Source organism: Physeter macrocephalus, chromosome 7, assembly GCF_002837175.3.
Source record: "Physeter macrocephalus isolate SW-GA chromosome 7, ASM283717v5, whole genome shotgun sequence".
NCBI classification, from domain to species: domain Eukaryota; kingdom Metazoa; phylum Chordata; class Mammalia; order Artiodactyla; family Physeteridae; genus Physeter; species Physeter macrocephalus.
Window position 1 is genome coordinate 151,962,777 of NC_041220.1, and position 19,734 is coordinate 151,982,510.

The 19,734-nt window shown below is 41.3% G+C and overlaps 1 long non-coding RNA gene across 2 annotated transcripts in view; it reads left to right on the forward strand.

Moving 5' to 3' along the window:
- LOC114486645 (uncharacterized) overlaps positions 1-19,734 on the forward strand; it is a 126,803-nt gene that overhangs the window by 46,234 nt on the left and 60,835 nt on the right. The gene's annotated exons all lie outside the window — the stretch shown is intronic.

Below are 19,734 nucleotides of genomic sequence, written 5' to 3' on the forward strand. Positions count from 1 at the left end.
ATTGTGGTTTTGATTTGCATTTCTCTAATGATTAGTGATGTTGAGCATCCTTTCATGTGTTTGTTGGCAATCTGTATGTCTTCTTTGGAGCAATGTCTATTTAGGTATTTTGCCCATTTTTGGATTGGGTTGTTTGTTTTTTTGATATTGAGCTGCATGAGCTGCTTATATATTTTGGAGATTAATCCTTTGTTAGTTGCTTCATTTTCAAATATTTTCTGCCATCCTGAGGGTTGTCTTTTCTTCTTGTTTATGGTTTCCTCTGGAGGAGTCAGACTCCCTGACTTCAGACTATATTACAAACCTACAGTCATCAAGACAGTATGGTGCTGGCACAAAAACTGACATAGAGATCAGTGGAACAGGATAGAAAGCCCAGAGATAAACCCACGCACCTATGGTCACTTTATCTTTGATAAAGGAGGCAAGATTATACAATGGAGAAAAGACAGCCTCTTCCATAAGTGGTGCTGGGAAAATGGACAGATACGTGTAAAAGAATGAAATTAGAACACTCCCTAACACCATCCACCAAAATACACTCAAAATGGATTAGAGACCTAAGTGGAAGGCCAGACACTATCAAACTCTTAGAGGAAAACATAGGCAGAACACTATGACATACATCAGAGCAAGATCCTTTTTGACCCCCCTCCTAGAGAAATGAAAATAAAACCAAAAATCAACACATGGGACCTAATGACACTGTAAAGCTTTTGATATTGATTTTTAATTTTGTTATCGATAAACATACTGTGTACATTTTCAGTCCCTTTAATTTTATGGAAACATTTTTATCATGCCCCCCCCCCACACATTGCCGGTCTTGATAAATGTTCCGCTTGTCCCTTGAGAAGAATGGGTATTCTGCTGCTGTCGGGTGGAGGGTTCCATAAATGTCAGTTAGGTTACGACACCAAGAGTGCTGTTCAACTCTTCTGTGTCCGTAATGATTTCTTGTTTTTATTTTTTTTTTCTGCCTACTTTTTCAAACAATTCCTGAGAGGAGATTTTTGACAGTTGTATATTTTCCCTTATATTACCTTCTGGCACAATTTTTATAAACTAGAAATTATAAATTTGTAAATGAGAAATCTGCTGGCACTGTCACTGCAACTCATTTCAGGTAAGCTGTGCTTTCTATTTGGTTCATTCTATCAGTTTATATGAATCCTTGAAATTGTGCAGTTTCACTGTGATTGCCAAGGATTTGGTTGTTTTTTATTGATCCTGCTTGATATTTGATTGCACTCGTGATTGGAATTCTGTTTCCTAATTTCTGTGAAGTTACCAGCTATCAGTTTTTAAAATGTTTATATTTTTGTGGAACTTTAATTCAATATATGTAGCAGCTTTTCAGTTTATTCCCCATATCGCTTAACTCCTTTTTCATATTTTTCTTCTGTCTCTGTGCTGACTCTGAGTAAATCTGTACGCACCGCTTTCCTCATTACAAACTCTCTGTTTGGATTTGTCCGGTCTAGTATCTATCCTGTTCCTTTAGTGTTTTTTTTCTTTTTAAATTTTCAAGAATGTCCTTTTCATCTTCAATATTTCCAATTATCTCTTTCTTTTCTTAAGTCCACCTTTATTCCATATATTGCTTTTTTTTTCCAATTTTTTTTTTATAAGATTCACCTTCCATTTATCCTTTGGGGCATCCAAACTAGTTGTTTTTAAATCATCACATTTCTATTTTTTTTACTGTCGAGTGGATTAAACTTATCTTACAACCTTTGGTTTCATTGGCTGTTTTCCTTAGTCTCATAATTCTCTGAATGTTTGTGAACTTGTATTTGCAAGTTTATTTAGAGAAGGAGTCCTTCGTCCAGGAGTCCATCGTGGTTGTTAATCTCTGTGCATAGTGAGCCTGGGAACATGGCTGATCCTTGTATCGCTAAGTGAGGCAGTCCCTTTATCTCCTGGTTGGAAGTGTGTCCACTTCATCTGAGTACTGAACCCATAGCCATCAGGCAGTATAAGACAGCCACCACTTCTATCAGCTTCCTTTCCTGAGTCCTTAGTTTCATGCAGGTAAACCTAGCTCCAGTGCCCAACCTAGGGAAGGAAAATGCAAGTCTTGCTGTTTCAGTGGAGACCAACTCAAGGGAAATCGTGAGCCCTGTTGGCAAACCTCTGGCTTTATCCTACCGATATTTAAATCTTCTCTCTTTCAATTTTTATTCGCATTGCTGCATGTAAGGCAGAGGAGTTTCAGGGCCCTGAGCTATCTTGATTGGAAATCAACTTTCTGTTTTGTTTTTGTTTTTAATCCCGTTAAAGGGCTTTCACGTCTCACTAGAAGGTGTCACAGAGAAGCTCCAGCCCTTAGAAATTGTTTGCTTGCTCTTGAGATGAAGATGTCCTTAGCACCATCACATTACTGCCCCCTCCCTGTAAGAAAGTGTGTGATGCTTCTGTCCCTTTCATCCCTGGTCCCTCTGAGTCACTCTCCCCCAAGGACAAAGTGGCCTCATGCACGGCAAGTACAAGCTGAAGTTTCCATTCCTGCTACCTTTAGGGAAAAGGGCGTGGCTAGACTAGCTGAACTATAAGCCCCCTCCGGCTGTAGGGGTCTATGACTCCGTTGACAATCGATGTCCCCTCCATGGCGGTCGGACCCAGAGGGTGCAGGTGCTTCTTTGCATCATTACCTTGAGCCTAACCTTTTCAGCCCTTCCACCGAAAAGCATTCTTTGGTCTGGCCTTCTGGCCACAGAAGTGGACTGAACGGCATTTCTCAAAAAGCCGTAACACGAGCCCAGTTGCTCTTCAAATGAGAACAGGAACAGAAAGAGGAGGTGTTGTGGAGAAAGCAACTTTGAGTTCTTACCGTGTGCTGTGTGGACAGATGTAAACAAAAAAAGGTTTCCCTGCCCTTAATTATTATGTTATGGTTAGTTGCTTACAGCCATAGCCAGGAAGCTTGTTAGTTACATGAAATTGGACAGAGTAGTATATTTCTCTAAGGCCTCAATGTCCTTTTCTGGGCAAATAATAATAATTAGCATCCACTGAGCTTCTCCTAAGGACTAGCAGCTAAATGCTTTTTGTGGGGCATCACATTTAATCCTCAAAGGTTCCCCCCGATAAGGCAGGCGTGGTTGGTGATCCCTTTTACTAACTGTCCAGCATCACACAACAGATAATGCGCAGTCCTGAGATTTACAGAGTCTCTGCTCATTACGTGATGCTGTGCTGCCTTCTGTGCATAAATCAGGGATAGTTGTTTCTCCCTTAGCTCAGAGGAGTGAGTGAGACTTGTAAAGGGACTGGCCCAGAGCACACGCTCAAAAATATTAGCCCGTCAGCACTGTGGAGACGACACCTAATAGGGTAACACCGGTTAAGAGATGTCCATCACTAGAGATTGTCGTACTGAGTGAAGTAAGTCAGACAGAGAAAGATGAATACCATATGATATCGCTTATATGTGGAATCTAAAAAAAGGCTACAAATGAACCTATTTACAGAACAGAGATTGAGTCACAGTTGTAGAAAACAAACTTATGGTTACCAGGGGCGAAAGGGGAGGGATAAATTAGGAGATTGGGATTGTCACATAGACACTGCTATATATAAAATAGACGACTAAAAGGACCTACTGTATGTATAGCACAGGAAACTCTACTCAGTACCCTGTAATGACCTGTATGGGAATAGAATCTGAAAAAGAGTGGACCTATGTATATGTATAACTGATTCAGTTTGCTGTACACCTGAAACTAACACAATATTGTAAATCAACTCTACTCCAATAAAAATTAATTTCAAATGAAAAAAAAAAAGAGATGCCCACTAAATTTTCCTGGGGTTTCTTTCTTCTTGTCATATCCTGCTGTCCCTACACCTTCTCTGTCCTCGATACAACTCCATGTGTCCTGTTTCCTTCCTCTGTTTGTGGACATTTTGTCACACTAGCTAGTTGCTGACTCAAGGGCTGAGCTTAAAACCTTGAACTCTTCAGAGGAAATGTCTTCTGTGCACATCGAATGTTATGGTTTGCATCAAGGGCCATGATATGGCCCAGGCAGGGTTGAGACAATCTTCCGGCCCATGTCAGTGTAGGTCAGGACACCGCCTTACGAACGGGGAGGAAATGTATGACTCGTGTCTCACTGAGAACATGACGCTTGGGACACAGACTGGGGACACGGGGGAAGGGACCGTCATCGTGCTCCGTGCGCACAGTGAGTGGCACAGGTTGCTATCATCGCAGTGAGGTTGCTATCAAGCCATGCGTACTCGTGGGAGAGAAGCTATATGGCCAGAGCAAAGTCTCCAGCACCATTTCCCCAAACTCAGTCACTGAGTTCCAGTGTCAGGAAGTCTGCCACATCCTCATAGCGCAGTACTGCTGTTTAATAATGTTTTCCTTTAAAATAACTCTTTCTGAAATTTAAGTAACTGTATCTGAAAGATAGACTTTATATCACGACTCTAACATTAAGCCCATTATTATTTGTCATAAACAGAAGGTTCCATTTTAACAACTTGTCTGCAACCCACACTCACGTCAGGGGCCAGACGTGTTTCCTTGGGAAACAGAAAGAACCTTCCACACCTGCTGACATCACTGCTTCCTTTACCTGACCAGGGGAAATCTGTCTCGTCCCAGTGATCCACTTAGAGCCATGTAAAAGAGGAAAGATGTGGAAAGAAAATCTGTAACCTGCACTTCTATGTAAGTCTGGAGATCTTTTGAATAATTACAGATGAGACCCAAAGATATTTTCAAAAAGGAGGGACAGCTTGAACCGCAAAGCGAGAAAAACCTGATAAACCTCAGGGTATTTTTAACACGAAACTATTTTTCTACTTTAGTAGGAAATGTTCAGAATAGAGTCTTCCCTGTGTATTTGAGCACAGTCTTTTCTCCCAATGTCATTGGTAGAAAATTACTGAAGCCATGAAGCACGTCCATGGAAACATCCCAAGGGGCTGTGAATGGATGAAAACAACCCAGTTTCTTTCCCTTGGACCCTAAAACCTTTCCCCTATTTTATTCTCTTCCTTTTTTTCCCTTTCCCCTCTTTTTGCTAACTTGCCCTGCTCTGAACCTTGAGAAACTGCAAGACTCACATGAACAGTTCTCAAAAGAACTGTTCTCACAGTTGCCTGGATGGGATTCCATCACAGACCCCTAGCATGGGGCACGAAAAACAGGCACATCTCCACACCTTCCGGCTGCATGGGTGGGGCCCCATGCTGGGATTAGTGCCAGTACAAGAAGGGACACCAGAGACCTTGCTCTTTTTCCCCCAAGAGCATACACAAATAGGCCATGTGAGCACACAGCAAGATGGCAGCCACTACAAGCCAAGAGAAGAGGCATCTTGGTCTCCAACTTCCCAACCTGTACGACTGTGAGAAAATACAATTCTGTTGTTTAAGCCACCCAGTCTCTGGTGTTTTGTTATAGTAGCCCTAGCTGACTAGTACATACTTTATTACAGTTTATAATCCCCACAGCAGGAAGTGGTAACCACGTCTCTGAATTTACTATCTTACTGCTGTTCTCATAACCTGCTTCCAAATATAATCAGACATGTGTATGGGTTTTTTACCCTTATAGATAAACTATTTAAGGGCAGGGACCATATCTTATGTCTAAGCATCTATCATTATGTCTTATTTCGGGTAGGTTGTCTATAAAGTATTTTTCGTTGCTGACATTTACAACTAGCAATGATTTATTTTGGGGTGAAGTTTTCCCCACTTACTAAAATATTTTCATTCCTGACTGTATTCACTTGTAATCCAAGGGAGAAACAAAGTGAGGTAAAAGACATCTCAATGCAGATGTGAGAGAGAAAGAATGAAGAAGGGATGCATTTTTCAAAAATCTGTGATTGAAGTAATAGAGTCATTCAGATATGCTTCTCTGTTCCAAAAGGCCGGCCTTCTCCCTCTCTTCACAATACGCTCTATGCGTACTTACCTCTACTCTCTTGCCCACATTATTTCCAGAGTTACGTTGTCTCTTCTACTGATTTTCCATTCAATTTCGTCGTTTTAAGCCCAACTGAAGACCCAATTCCTGGGAGAAGATTTCTGAACTCCTTCTTTAGGCGATGGAGATCATATTTTTTTCTCGTTGAAACTGGAGTAGGCCATCGTAAATGAGGCTTAAATATGTCCTGAGATCCTTGTAGTGTTTCTCATGCTTAATAAGTTTTGTCTCTTCCACAAGTGCGTTGTTCAACTAAGAGCAGCAATTATGTCTTTCTCCGTCTTTGGACTCCCCATCAAACTAGGCAGCAAGCCTTGTATACAGTTTAGGGTCAATGTTTCACTGTTGGTATTTCATTCATTAATTTAAACTTGGTATAATTTGGCTCCTGGTTTTTAATCATATGTACCTTCCAAAGTTTTTATTGAATTATTTTGAAGTATTTATGTGGATTGGACACCAGAAGTAACAGAAGATCTATTTTCCATTCTCTTAAATATTAACTCATGGCTCATGTCATATAAAAGTCTTCGTTTGGCTCATGGATGGATTAATTGGGGCCTTGGATCTGGTTTTCTGCAATTTTCCTGGTTTTTCCTACTTTCCTCTCCTCATTCTGGTCTATTTCGTGCCCCTTCCAGTTAACACCACTGAAAATCAGTCCGGGAATTTCCAGCATAAGGCCGGACTGTGGTGTTGATGGATCATCTCTGAATCAGTTGATAGCCAGGGAAGAAGATGGCTTTGGTCTCCAAGGTCTGGGGTACCTCAGGCAGTCACTGAGGGAGAGAGAACAGGATTCGCCTGATTGGTGGTTGCTCTGGAAATGAAGACCCGCCCACCCATGCTGGATGTGATGCCATAGTGGGTAGGGTTGGGGGACTGGGGAGACTCACATAGTGCTGACCCAGCCCTGCAGTTACTTAGGGCATGAAGCATGATATTAGATCTGCCACATTTAAGAAACCAGTCAGCAAACGTAAAAAGCAACAATTCATCCATTTTAAACTCTTCAGTGAAGTCAGTGTACGCCTTTAATCTGCATAGAAATCTTAGGAAGACCTTGACATTGATCTGGTTTGGGCCTCTTATTATTTGTATTAAAATTGTAAGTAGTATTTAAGAGAAATAAAGGCAAAAGTTTTTGTACAAAATAAAAATTCATTTTGTAGGATCTCATTGGTCTCCGCCATTGGATTATTAGATATACTTCTTTTTAATTTTTTTTAAAATTAATTAATTAATTGATTTATGGCTGTGTTGGGTCTTCGTTTCAGTGCGAGGTATTAGATATACTTCTTTTTAATTTTTTTTAAAATTAATTAATTAATTGATTTATGGCTGTGTTGGGTCTTCGTTTCTGTGCGAGGGCTTTCTCTAGTTGTGGCCAGTGGGGGCCACCCTTCATCGCATTGCGGAGGCCTCTCACTATCGCGGCCTCTCTTGTCGCGGGGCACAGGCTCCAGACGCGCAGGCTCAGTAATTGTGGCTCACGGGCCCAGTTGCTCCGTGGCATGTGGGATCTTCCCAGACCAAGGCTCGAACCCGTGTCCGCTGCATTGGCAGGCGGATTCTCAACCACCACCAGGGAAGCCCGTCTTTTTAATTTTTTAATAAAATTATTGTAGTGCCTACTCTAGCGTTTATAATGCATCTTTAACACCTTCAAATAATAATTTACCCCTTTCCTCACTACGTAAGAAGCTCACAACAGTATACTACCCACCCTGTCTTTTGTGCAATTTTTGTCACACATTTTCCTTCAACATATATATTCAACCCATAATTTATTATCAAATTTTACTCTGAACTGTTAATTATCTTTAAAGAAATTTTAAAACAAGTAAGTGAAAGTGTATTATATTTTCCCACAGGTTTAACATTCTGTCACTCTTGGTATAAATTCCATTTTCCGTCTGGTATCGCTTCTGTTGTGCCTCAGGAATTTTGTTTACTGTTTCTTAAAATGCAGGTCTGCTGCAAAAGCTGAGACATTTTCACTGGGTGTAGAATTATACACTGACAGGGGGTTGGCTGTTTTTGTTTTTGCTTTTCCTTTTCAGCACTTTCTGGATGCCATTTCATCGTCTTCTGGTTAGCACAGCTTCCATGGGGTAAGAGTGTATGTCTTAATTCACAGAGAGAGAAAAAGACGACAGAGCACTTAACAGATTGATCCAAATTAATTTATAAACCCTCACAACTGGAATCTCGGGCCCGCTAACTCCTACACAAGTTCACATCAGTGAGAGAGCGCTCCATTATTCTCCTGGGAGTTTGTACTCTGGATGTGTTTTGGGGGGCTCATGGTCGCCGTGTACCTAAAGTGAACTTGACCAGCTTTGAAGAAGGAAAATGCTTAGGTACTTAACTGGCTAATTCATCACAGTAACCAAAGGGTTTCCCAAGTATAGGTGACCCTAAAGACGACACTGCCTCCTTAAATTAGCTCTGTGTGCCCTTGGCGTTGGTCTGCCAGTAAGCACTGTCTGGGTCACACTGTTTCGATGGCCCTGGAAACCACAACTCTTTCTGGACATTTCTCCAGAACCCACTAGTCAAGAGTTGGACTCACTAATTTATCTAGTTCTGTAGGAACACCCATCAGTTGGTGGAGAGATTGCCTAAGAATTCTTTTCCTTCATTTAACTGGGCAAACAACTAATTGGACTAGAATCAGCTGATTTTTTTTTTCACGTCCTATGTACGCACTCTTAAAAATAACATTACATAGAATAGGCGTTATTTGTATTGCCAGAATTGCAGCGAAGGGTTTCACATTTTAATGGCAGTTTTAACTTCTGGGCACCATGTTTAACAGGGGTGATCAGAGGCATCCATCAGAGGCTTTGTTTTGTGTCCATTAAGCATCAGGGAATTGGAGGAGGGGTGCTGACCCGTGTTGTCATGCCCGTGAGGAGATATGCACGTGTTCTGGTGGTTTTTAAAAAGTAAAATGGTGCTGCCATTTAGGTTTGTGTTTAAATTTTTATGCAGTTTATAAAGATTACTTTCCATTTACAGTGATTACAAAGTATTGGCTCTATTGCCCGTGTTGTGCAATACATCCTTGTAGCCTGTCTTACGCCCAATAGTTTGTACCACCCACTCCCTCACGCCAAACTACCCCTCCCGCACTCTCCCCACTGGTCACCACTAGTTTGTTCTCTCTAACTGTGAGTCTGCTTCTTTTTTGTTATATTCACTAGTTTGTTGTATTTTTTTAGATTCCACATTTAAGTGATATTATACAGTATTTGTCTTTCTCTGTCTGACTTATTGCACTTAGCATAATGCCTTCCAAGTCCATCCATGTTGCTACAAATGGCAAAATTTCATTCTTTTTTTTATGGCTGAGTAGTAGTCCCTTGTGAATATATACCACATCTTCTTTATCCGTTCATCTGTCGATGGACATTTAGGTTGCTTCCGTGTCTTGGCTATTGTAAATAGTGCTGCTCTTTTACAGTGAACACTGACATTTTAGGTAAAATTTATTTGAACTCTCACAAATGAATTCCAGATTAAACAGAAAATTATCGTCTTGGTTTTACTGCTGTTGTCCTTGCCATGTTAAAAGCTTCCGAATTATCAAGGCTGAAAAACTATTAAAAAAAATTAAACCCTAATAGACATGGAATGGAAGAAAAACAGAAAAAGTAGAAGCTGGTTGATGCTGAAACAATGACAGAATCCTTAGAAAACAGAAATTATGTATTTCTTCCAGGAAGAAAAAGTGAGTTTGAAAACACCATTACTGCTTACAGTACCACTTACAATGCCAAACTGCCCGGAAATGTATTACTTTGAATGCAGAATGGAACACGGTTTGTTCCATATAGACTTCGCAGTGAACTGAAAGGGCAGGTTACAGGGAAACTGCTGGTTAGTAACTGGTTGTAAACGGTCCGGGCTGCAGCCAGTACTGCAGCCCTGGGGGTGGGCAGGGACTTCCAAATCTCCAGCTCTGGGCAGCCTCCCTGACAGTACAAAGTGAGCACAGTAGCTGTCTCCTCTCCCATAGCTTATAACCACCACCAACGTCTCAGCCAGTAGATATCACAGGCGTTAGAATTCCTGAAAGATAGTGCAGTATTCATTATGGTACTGAACGGATTTCAGGAAACAATGCCTTAAAAATAATAAAAATGAAAGCAAAGTCTGGCAAGCTGAATTTACATGGCAAACTGTGTCTTAAAGCACCTGATAGGAAGTGACCGACTGCAGGCCGTTACTAAAAATATCACAAAGACAGAAAAGCACGTACAGTTTGCTGCAATCATTCATTATTAATTGAATAACATTGGTGAGCATCCTCTGTGTGCCAGGCAATGATTAATGCACGGGTAAATGATAAAGAAGACACATTCCCTGCCTGGTGAGAGAACAAGACCGTGCATGCAATGGTGCTCGTACAATATGGTCACTGATGTGGGTTCTCTGAGCATTATTTTCCAAGCATCTTAGCAGGTGACGTGTTAGAATAATCACCAGTCGGGAGATCAGGTTGACTATAACAGAATCAGTGACTCTCATTAGATAAGTTAAAAAAAATTTATATCTTGGATGCTGGAATTATTTATTTGCAAACTATTTTGATTATCCTACGCTGGAAGTTGTGCCTGTCGTTCTGCAGGAAACATTATGACTCATTAGTGTGTCCCGGCTTGGAGACAAAGGGACATCTACAGTACATACATATGTGAAAAAGTGACACCACAGAAAAGAGCACAGATATTTTCAGAACAGTGGCCTTAATCTTACCAATTTCTGAAAGCAGTGTCATAATTTCAAGCAAAAAAGAACACTTATGGAGCACACATTTCACTTTTACACGATATTAACACGTTTCACAAGAGTTTATTTACTCATTTCTCTATCTCAAAATATGTTCATCTATGCCGCTGTATATTACTATATAATTGATCTCTTCATGTTATATTACATAAAAATAAGCTTTATTAGAAGACACTACTCAGAATTATTTCTCCTTTTTTTTTAACTTTTTATTTTATAATGGAGTATAGTTGATTAACAATGTAGTGATAGTTTCAGTTGTACAGCAAAGTGATTCAGTTGTACGTATACGTGTATCTATTCTTTTTCAAATTCTTTTCCCATTTAGGTTGTTACATCATATCGAGCAGAGTTCCCTGCGCTGTGTAATGCAAGTGCTAGAATTTTAACACGGAGAATGGTCTCGGCCAGCAGTTCGCAAACTTCATTGTGTGTAAAGCTTCAGGGGTTGTGTTAAAATACAGATGCTGATTCAGCAGGACTGGGTTGGGGCCTGAGATTCTGCATTTCTCAGTATCTCCCAGGAGATGTTGATACGCCGGTCCATGGGCCACACTTGGAGCAAGTGATCCAGAACACTAGGTCTGATCCATTTTGTTTAAACCATCTCTGCTGTTGGTCCTGGTGACTTGGAATATTCAATCATATTTGCAACACACTTAGATAAGATCAGTGTCATGAGAGCCACAGAATTACACGGGCTCTCATCCCAAGGCCCATTTCCTTACACCAGTTTGTCTTGAAAGGATTTCTTTTTTATTTTTTTAATTTTTTTTTTTGTTAAAAGAATACTTTATTATTTATTTATTTTTTGGCCGCGTCGGGTCTTAGTTGCGGTGCACGGGATCTTCATTGTGGTGCGCGGGCTTCTCTTTAGTTGTGGCGTGTGGGTTTTCTCTCTCTAGTTGTGACAAGGAGGCTTCAGGGCGCATGGGCTCTGTAGTTTGCAGCACGCGGGCTCTCTCATTGAGGCGCGTGAGCTCAGTAGTTGTGGCCCGTGGCATGTGGGATCTTAGTTCCCTGACCAGGAATCTAACCTGTGTCCCTTGCATTGGAAGGTGGAGTCTTTACCATTGGACCACCAGGGAAGGCCCTTGAAGGGATTTCTTAATTTGAGGGATCATTGGCAACTTGGAGTGGTTTCCCATGGTCTGTCATGATCTTTACGGCTGCCCTTACAAAGTGATCTATCTAAATTAACCTTATTCCTGGAGACGGATTGGAACGTTTTGTTATTTGTTCTCTTTTAGTGTAGTAACGGTTGTAGGCTAATGGGGAAAACGATGAGCACAGATTACCCTCATGTAGTCAAATTCAGACACAGTGATCATAGTGAATAACCTACCTCAGAGGCTTATTTTTTCTAACAACGATAATGATAGCAATTATAATATTAACTGCAAGTTATTGAATGCTTTCTGTGTGTTATTTGATGTGTAATTACATCACATTCTAGCTTTGCTGATCTAAATTTCTCTAAGTTTTGAGAGGTTAATTGGTTTGTTCTTTGTATCATTTATAGCAAGTTAAAGTGAAATCGGAGATTCAAGTGCCTACAAATTGTTCCTTTTTTCTCTGTACCGGGCTGCAGCTCAGCTCTCAAACCTCCGCTTTGCCAGTCTGAAGGCTGTCGCTTCATGGAAGTGATTATGCCAGTGTATTTTCTGTCTTCGCCTCTCCTTTCTCTTGGGGAAGTCTCAGTTTCCAGGAGCTTACCTGTTGTTCGTTTCCACCGAATTGTGAGTTCATCTGGGCCCTGGTACCCACCCCCCAGTACCTCTCCTGTTCTAAAGCTCCCCCTGTGTCACTGGGGTCCCCAGAGAATCACAAAACTTGTCTCCATCCCTCTTTCTTACCACCATCTCCTATGTATAACGTGTTTCCTTTTGCAGGAAGAGACCGCTTCCTGTCAGAGTATCAGGTGAGGCGAGGATGCCTAAATGCATGTTGATGTCTCCTCTGCTTCCTGGTAAAGGCACACACGCCCCTACCCACAGGACAGTTACTGCAGATCTGGTTCTGCCATCATTTCCTTTCTGTTGGATTCTCATCTCCCTTGGCTTGGGGAGGTGCTTAGCTCTGTGTGCATTTCTCTCACTCCAGGGTTAAAGTGTTTTGAGTTCTCTGGTATTCACCTCTTGATATTCGAATGCAAAATTTGGAATTAAAAAAATAATTTCTCAAGCACCAATTTCTTGGAAGAAATGGTTTGCTTTCAAGACCCATATTTCTGCTACAAAGTAAAAGAGAATTCTACCTAGCTCTTCAAAGCCAGGAATTTAACTCTGCTCTTCGTTTGTGCTTATCCTCTCCTGTGGCAATAAGCTTCAGGCCAAAGGCTGATTTTTTTTTTTTTTTTTTTTTTTTTTTTTTTTTTGGCGGTACGCGGGACTCTCACCGTTGTGGCCTCTCCCGTTGCGGAGCACAGGCTCTGGACGCGCAGGCTCAGCGGCCGTGGCTCATGGGCCTAGCCGCTCCGCGGCACGTGGGATCTTCCCGAACCGGGGCACGAACCCGTGTCCCCTGCATCGGCAGGCGGATTCTCAACCACTGCGCCACCAGGGAAGCCCCAAAGGCTGATTTTAATGGTGAGGATCTGCAGAAAATAAAAAAGCACCAAGAAGAAAACATGTACCTGATATCATTTCCAAAAAATTCAAGTAGGGTGCATTCATATGTTTGGAAATAATAGTACAAATCTGAACAAGATGCTTTTGGACAGTGACCATCCAGAAAATAATTAAGAAGCTGACACATTTCTTTTTCATGTACACTTACATGAAAGAGGTTGAATCAAGAAGCTTCACTTAATGGAAACATTTAGATTTTTATAACTTTATCTGAAGCCAAAAAGAGAAGGGATTTATCTGAGACGAAATGTCAGCACAGTTTTACACAAGTCCTGAATGAGTCCCCTGAAACGCTTTGAAGGTGTTGATACAACAAATCAAAATTTTGTTTTCTGTTTGTTTTGTTTTTCTTTTCCATCCTCTTTTACTAAGATTTTCTTAATCTGGATCTAATCTCCCAAATCTAGGATGAATCTCTCTTTGTTTTCCCTGTCTTTTTGAATTACTGCTGAAGGAAAGTTTCAATTTTAAAAAACTAAAGTGTTTTCTAGACGTTCTTAAAATCCCCAAGCTAGGCAAACTGATGTAATTTATATTAATAGCGTAAACATTGGCATTTAATGATTTTTTTCCCACAAAGACTTTTTTTTTAACCAAAGTTGTGAGTGATAGAAAACAGAGGGGTTTTGCTAAAATGGAAAGGAAAATTATATGCCTGCTTGAATTCATGCTGACAAGTTTGCAGAATGTTTCACATGAGGCCGGAGGGGCCAGGAGGAAAACTGGTGTCTCACCGAGTTATTGTGGAGGAAACAGGTGTCGTGTGACTTGTAACACCCCTAGAATATCTTGGTGAGCTATTGCCTACATATGTCTGATAGAGCGGAGAGACCACGGGAACGTTAGCCTCTCATGAAGTCTCCACACATGCATTTCTAACTCACTCAAGATTTATGACTCCTGAATCCAAAGACAGGAACACAAATCTTATTACTCCTGTTACTTACGTAAGACAACACCAAACACTCCGCGTTGTAGGCAGGCAGCGAAGGCTGGGGGCTTTGAGTGTTTAAAGTGCTTACCATTGCGTTTGGGGGAGGTCTGGAAAATCACTTAGCAGTTCCCATTCTCCACTCCTCTCTCCTAGGGATGCTTCCTACGGAATCATGGGCAAAACGGAACCACAAATAAAACTTGCAGGCTTAGGAATACAGTATCTCCACTTGGAATTCTCCAGGTCTTTACACGTCAGGGGATGTATACTTCTCATTAGAGGAGTCACATTTCTGGTGTTACACAATGATGTATGTCTCCTCGTGGATTATTATCTTAAGAATAAAACAGTCTCAGCTCTTCTCCCAAAATATATATGACTCAGTGAAGACTTCAGTATGCAGTTCTCCATTTCTCCATCTTAGCATTATTTGTTTTTGAGCTGAGAAAGTTCATGGTAATTTGGAAAGAGCCAGGATGCAAAGAACGTCATAGATAGTGTCTCAAGTTTTCAGAGAACATAATACACATTAGGTTAGTGGTGTCACTGTGGGACTTCATGGGACACATAGTTCCTGTTAAATCCATCTCCAGTGGGAATTCAGTATCTATGTGAAAGTTTCTTCTGATGTTCATTTCAATGGCGTAGCTTTGTGGGGTAACAGATTTATCTGGAGAGCACACCGCCTGAATGAGGTACAGCCTCCGCGGGCAAATCAGGCTCACAACTAAAAAAAAAAGATTCCAAGACCGACCTGTTACTTTTCAACATTTGGCCCTCATTCACAGAAAGGAGCAAGAATGTGGGGCAGGGATCTGGAAAGTAGGGCCAGGTGGGGAGGTGACTTGTTTAGAAAGTAGAGTAGACACATGGGCGGCTGGAGGGCTCAGAATGGATGGGGCAGGGGACGGCGGGGCTGAGTCTCGCACTGGAGCGACCATTCACGCCGTCTTCGTGTGAATAGCACACACTGCTGTGAGTGACACGTTTTATTTTCTAGGAACAAGCTTTTAGTTTTAGCCTGTTGTTATTTGGGTACCGGAGACCACCAGTAACTTGCTAGTTGCAGGAAGAACCATTTCCAACAGCGCAGGAATTTTGACCACGTGGTGAATAGTTCCCGCCCCCCCCCCCGCCCCCACCAGCGTCTCCCTGGAGGCTGCTCTTCTGTGAGAGCCACCGTCTCGGAGGGCCCTTCCACGATGCTATTTTCAGTCTCGAGGAGACGCAACAGTGCTGGGATTTCAAAAGCCCGAGGTGCATAAGGCCATAGTGCTTTAGCTTGAGCCCCCTGGCCCAATGCTTTCTGCTCACTTACCGTCTAAGGCTCAGGCGTCAGTGTAAAAGACCCTGTGCTCCTTCCAGCACACGTGGAGAAGAAACCATTCCAGACCAAGTCTCAGGGATCAGGGCCACTGCTCAGTTTCTAGTATTTTCATTGAGAACGACTTACAATATTCTTAAAACCCATTCAGAATAGAAATAAGACACGCAGTGATCACTTATTTTATTCAAACCTATTTTCTGCCTCTAGTCCTTCTTCCGGCCCTGTGCCTTCCCCTCGCGGACAAGGGGACTAAGAGATGCATTTTCCCATGTGGAGAAAGACAGCGGCACCAAGGATTTCGCGCCTAAATTCCTCACATACATGTCATGTGGATACATTTCTGAAAATCAGTCATGACACTGAACTCCAAAAATGGTATGAGCAAATTGTATACATTCAATTTAACTTGGATTCTGCCTCTGGAAGCTAAGTTAGAATTAAAATATAAATAATTGTACATCTCTGGGAAACCAGTAAGCTGTTTGTGAGGTCATTCTGACTAAATTTTGTGAGGAATTGACTCTGGAGAGAGATCTTTCTGTCTGGTCAATTTGCACTGTCGTATTAGGCTGATATGCAAAAAGTCAGGTTCTAGGCAAGCGGAAAGGAAGCTAAGGACCCATAGGAAACATGTAAGAGGAATACAGCAGAACACCTTGTAACACAAAGGGCGGGAGAACTTACTTTAGCCAGAAACATGCCTAATAATATTTAGGTTTCCACGCTGTGTGGGGTTATCCCGTTGTGCCGGCGTAACGTCTGGGATTCCTGAACGTCTGAGGAGCAAGTGCAGAATTTCTGCAAAGGCCGATGCCAAATGTAAAAGCTGGAAACTATCATGCTCTTCTAAATTCAGACTTTAATAATACACATTTTTTAATGTGCTTGTTTATATATGGTGAGTTGTAATATAATGTGGTATATGCTTCCTTCTCTGGTTACTCCAGATTTTGCAGAAAATGTTCACGGAAGTAGCATCATCAAATTTATTTTTCATTTATCTCTATTTCCATCCCTATTTCTCTTTTATTTTAGTCACTTATTTTGACATATTTTCAAGCATACAGAAAATGTCTAATTATAGAAAAATGGATAGTAAGCGTTTACCCAGATTCAGGACATGTTAAAACTTTGACACATTTACTTTGCCCTGTTCTCTCCCATAAAGTTACTAATTTTCCCTTGGCAACTTATAAGAAGTTTATGGTATTGATAAGAAATCAGTGAGATATTTTGAGACTCCCTGTGTAACTTGTTGATCAAACTCCCTTTGACGTCGAGCTGGCGTTAATGCCAGTGTGATGACTGCAAAATGGTGATTTGCTAACTGCATTTCTTCAGCGTTTATTAGTGGCGAAAGAAGGGCTCTCCTTTGTCCTCCGCTTTTATTCGCCATCAGTATGGACTTGTGGATAACACACATGCAGCTGTTTTTAAGTGCGTCCTTTCAAACCGGCGTCTGTGCGCTTTTGAGATGTTCCCAGCATTTTGTGAGCACCTCCTTACGTAATATTATCCCCGTTTCTTAAACGTCAAAATGGAGGTAAAAATAAATGTAGAATGACCCTCTCCACCTACTAATGTATTAAGAGAATTCATTGGCTTCCATGATGATAAATACTTTTATGTCCAGTTAATGCTTCCATGTGTTGGTGGCGGCCAAAAGTGGTGCAGATAAATTCATAGAACACGTAGGATCTATTTCAAGTTTTTACCCAAAGAGCTTTCAACAGGAGAGGTGTCCACAGTCTACTATGAAAACAGAAATCGTGCCTGCAACCAAACTCAGTCATTATGCTGTGCTAAAATATTTGAATTAGCTAATCTGGTATAGATGGTGACAAAATAATTATTTTCGTGAAAACCTAAGAGTGTTTTAGTGTCATAATGTAGGCTTGGGTTGTTAATTTGAGTGACAGTCTTGTTTACTGTTACCAAATTCCTCTCGAGCCCTGACCTCTCAGCTGCTTTTGAGTAGGTACAGCGATTGAAGGTACCTACTACATTTTAAGAGTGCTTGTTTGGCTAATTTTACGAAGTGGCATTTCCTTCTAGTTATGAGCTAGGATCCTCCCTGGAATTCTCTCCCTGTTCTTCATTTCCATTTGAAGAGGCGAAACACACACAGTGCCGTCTCCTTCCTCTTCAGGCATGAAGAGGAAGGGCTTCATATATAGCCCTATATCCATAGCCCTCTTTCAGTGTTTGGAGAGCACCCAGGCTCTTTTGGATCTGGTCACTTTTGGCTAAACATTCGCAGGTCCCATCTTCATTTTCGGAGGCCTGAGTTCGCTCTTGGTTTGCTCTACTCTGCGTAGTCTGTCCAGTCCGTATCCCAAAAGGTACCAGTGCTGATGAATTATTGTGACTGCCTGCACTACTGCGGTTCAGGCTCTTTCAAAAAGAGGGTTGCTGTTGATTACTACTGTCTGCCAGGGTCACCGGGAGAGTGTGGTGTTCATGTCCCACCCTAGATTGTGAATAGAGGCAATGCTTTGGAAACAGTAGATGTGCTCTAACCACCAGGCTAGCGTACTTGACACTGAAATTAACTTATTCTTCTACTGTGCTGATGTTTAAAACCATTTAGATTTTATCACATTGCTAGCTTAGAACAAATTGGTAGTCAACTAACATGTCAGGGCTTTTGTTTCCCTGGTGCATGCTCTCTGGATCATGGTCTCTTATATAATCTCATTGTTGCCAGAAGGCTCAGAAAGTGTCCTGATTGGACAAACTGAAAGTAGATATAATGAGGTGAAATTAAAGGAATAAATATCAGCTTTTTATTTAGCTTTAAAAAATTAGCGTGCCAAACTGCAGAAGAGGTGAGAATTTACTTCACTTTTGTTTATATGAAAATTATCTTGAGTGTGTCAGAGCACAAGAAAAGTATGTCAAGGTTTTCAAGGGAAAAGCTCTATTTACATGTTTAATCTTTACCTGATGCTTGCCTAGCTGAAAACATGAAACAATTATACTATGCTAACATTTTTCATAAAGTCTCACTCTCCTAGAACACATAAACATATTTATTTTTTGTTTCATGGGCTTCTCCATCCTATATTGTGAATGAAAATTTTTAGGGGAGAAATAATAAACCATGACAGCAAACATCCAACCTAATAGAAGAGATCGCTCAGGGGCTTATTCTTTGATTAAATAAATGCTTGCTTCAGATGTGATAGGTGTTAGAAAGCCTTTTAAAATTTTTCAGAAGGTACAGTAAGCTATATCCATAGCCCTGTAGTCTAAAATGGTAACTTTAGAAAAGTGCAAACTGCTGCAAACTCCATGATAAAGGTAGATGTTGCTGAAGGAAGAAAGCAAAAAAGCTTTGGTTTCTACCTGTGAAAACAGTTTCTCATTTCAGCGCATTGAGCCACTCGTGTTCTGTAAAGCACTCACTCAAGGGAACCCCATGGTAATAGTCCCAAGAATACCGTCTTCCTAAAGATAACTGTTTGTGTTAGGAAGTGCATACTTTTGGCAGTTGGTCACTTTGATTTTTAATTTAAAGTGTTCGTCACGATTTTAAAAACTGTAAAAATTCCGGTATTCTTTATAGGAAAGGCTCTAGAAGATAGTTTGTCCAGGCTGTGTTCATTCTCTTTGATGAAGCAGCAGAAATGGGAATTCTACCCAAAAAGAAGGAACAGATGCCCTGGTTCAGTGTCCCCCTGTCAACAAGGAGGAGAACCCGATGATGAGGAGCTCTCCCTCACAACTCCATACAGTTCTGACAGAGGTAAACAGACCGTGCTACACAACAAGAACAAGAACAATAATAATGATAATGATAGCTTACATTTGCATGGAGTTTTCCATTTGTGTAACAGACGGGAACACTGGCATGCAGCTTTCTTACTCTGGGGCGCTCGTGCTGCATTCAGACTAGACTGAGGGATGAGAAAACAGACTCAGTGTCTGGGAGACCTTAGAATTCTTCCTGACACCCGAGGAGGTGGTTGCCACCTCCCTTTTCCATCTGAAGAGTCAAGAAAGAGCCTGGGGGGCTTCCCTGGTGGCGAAGTGGTTAAGAACCTGCCTGCCAGTGCAGGGGACACGGGTTTGAGCCCTAGTCCAGGAAGAT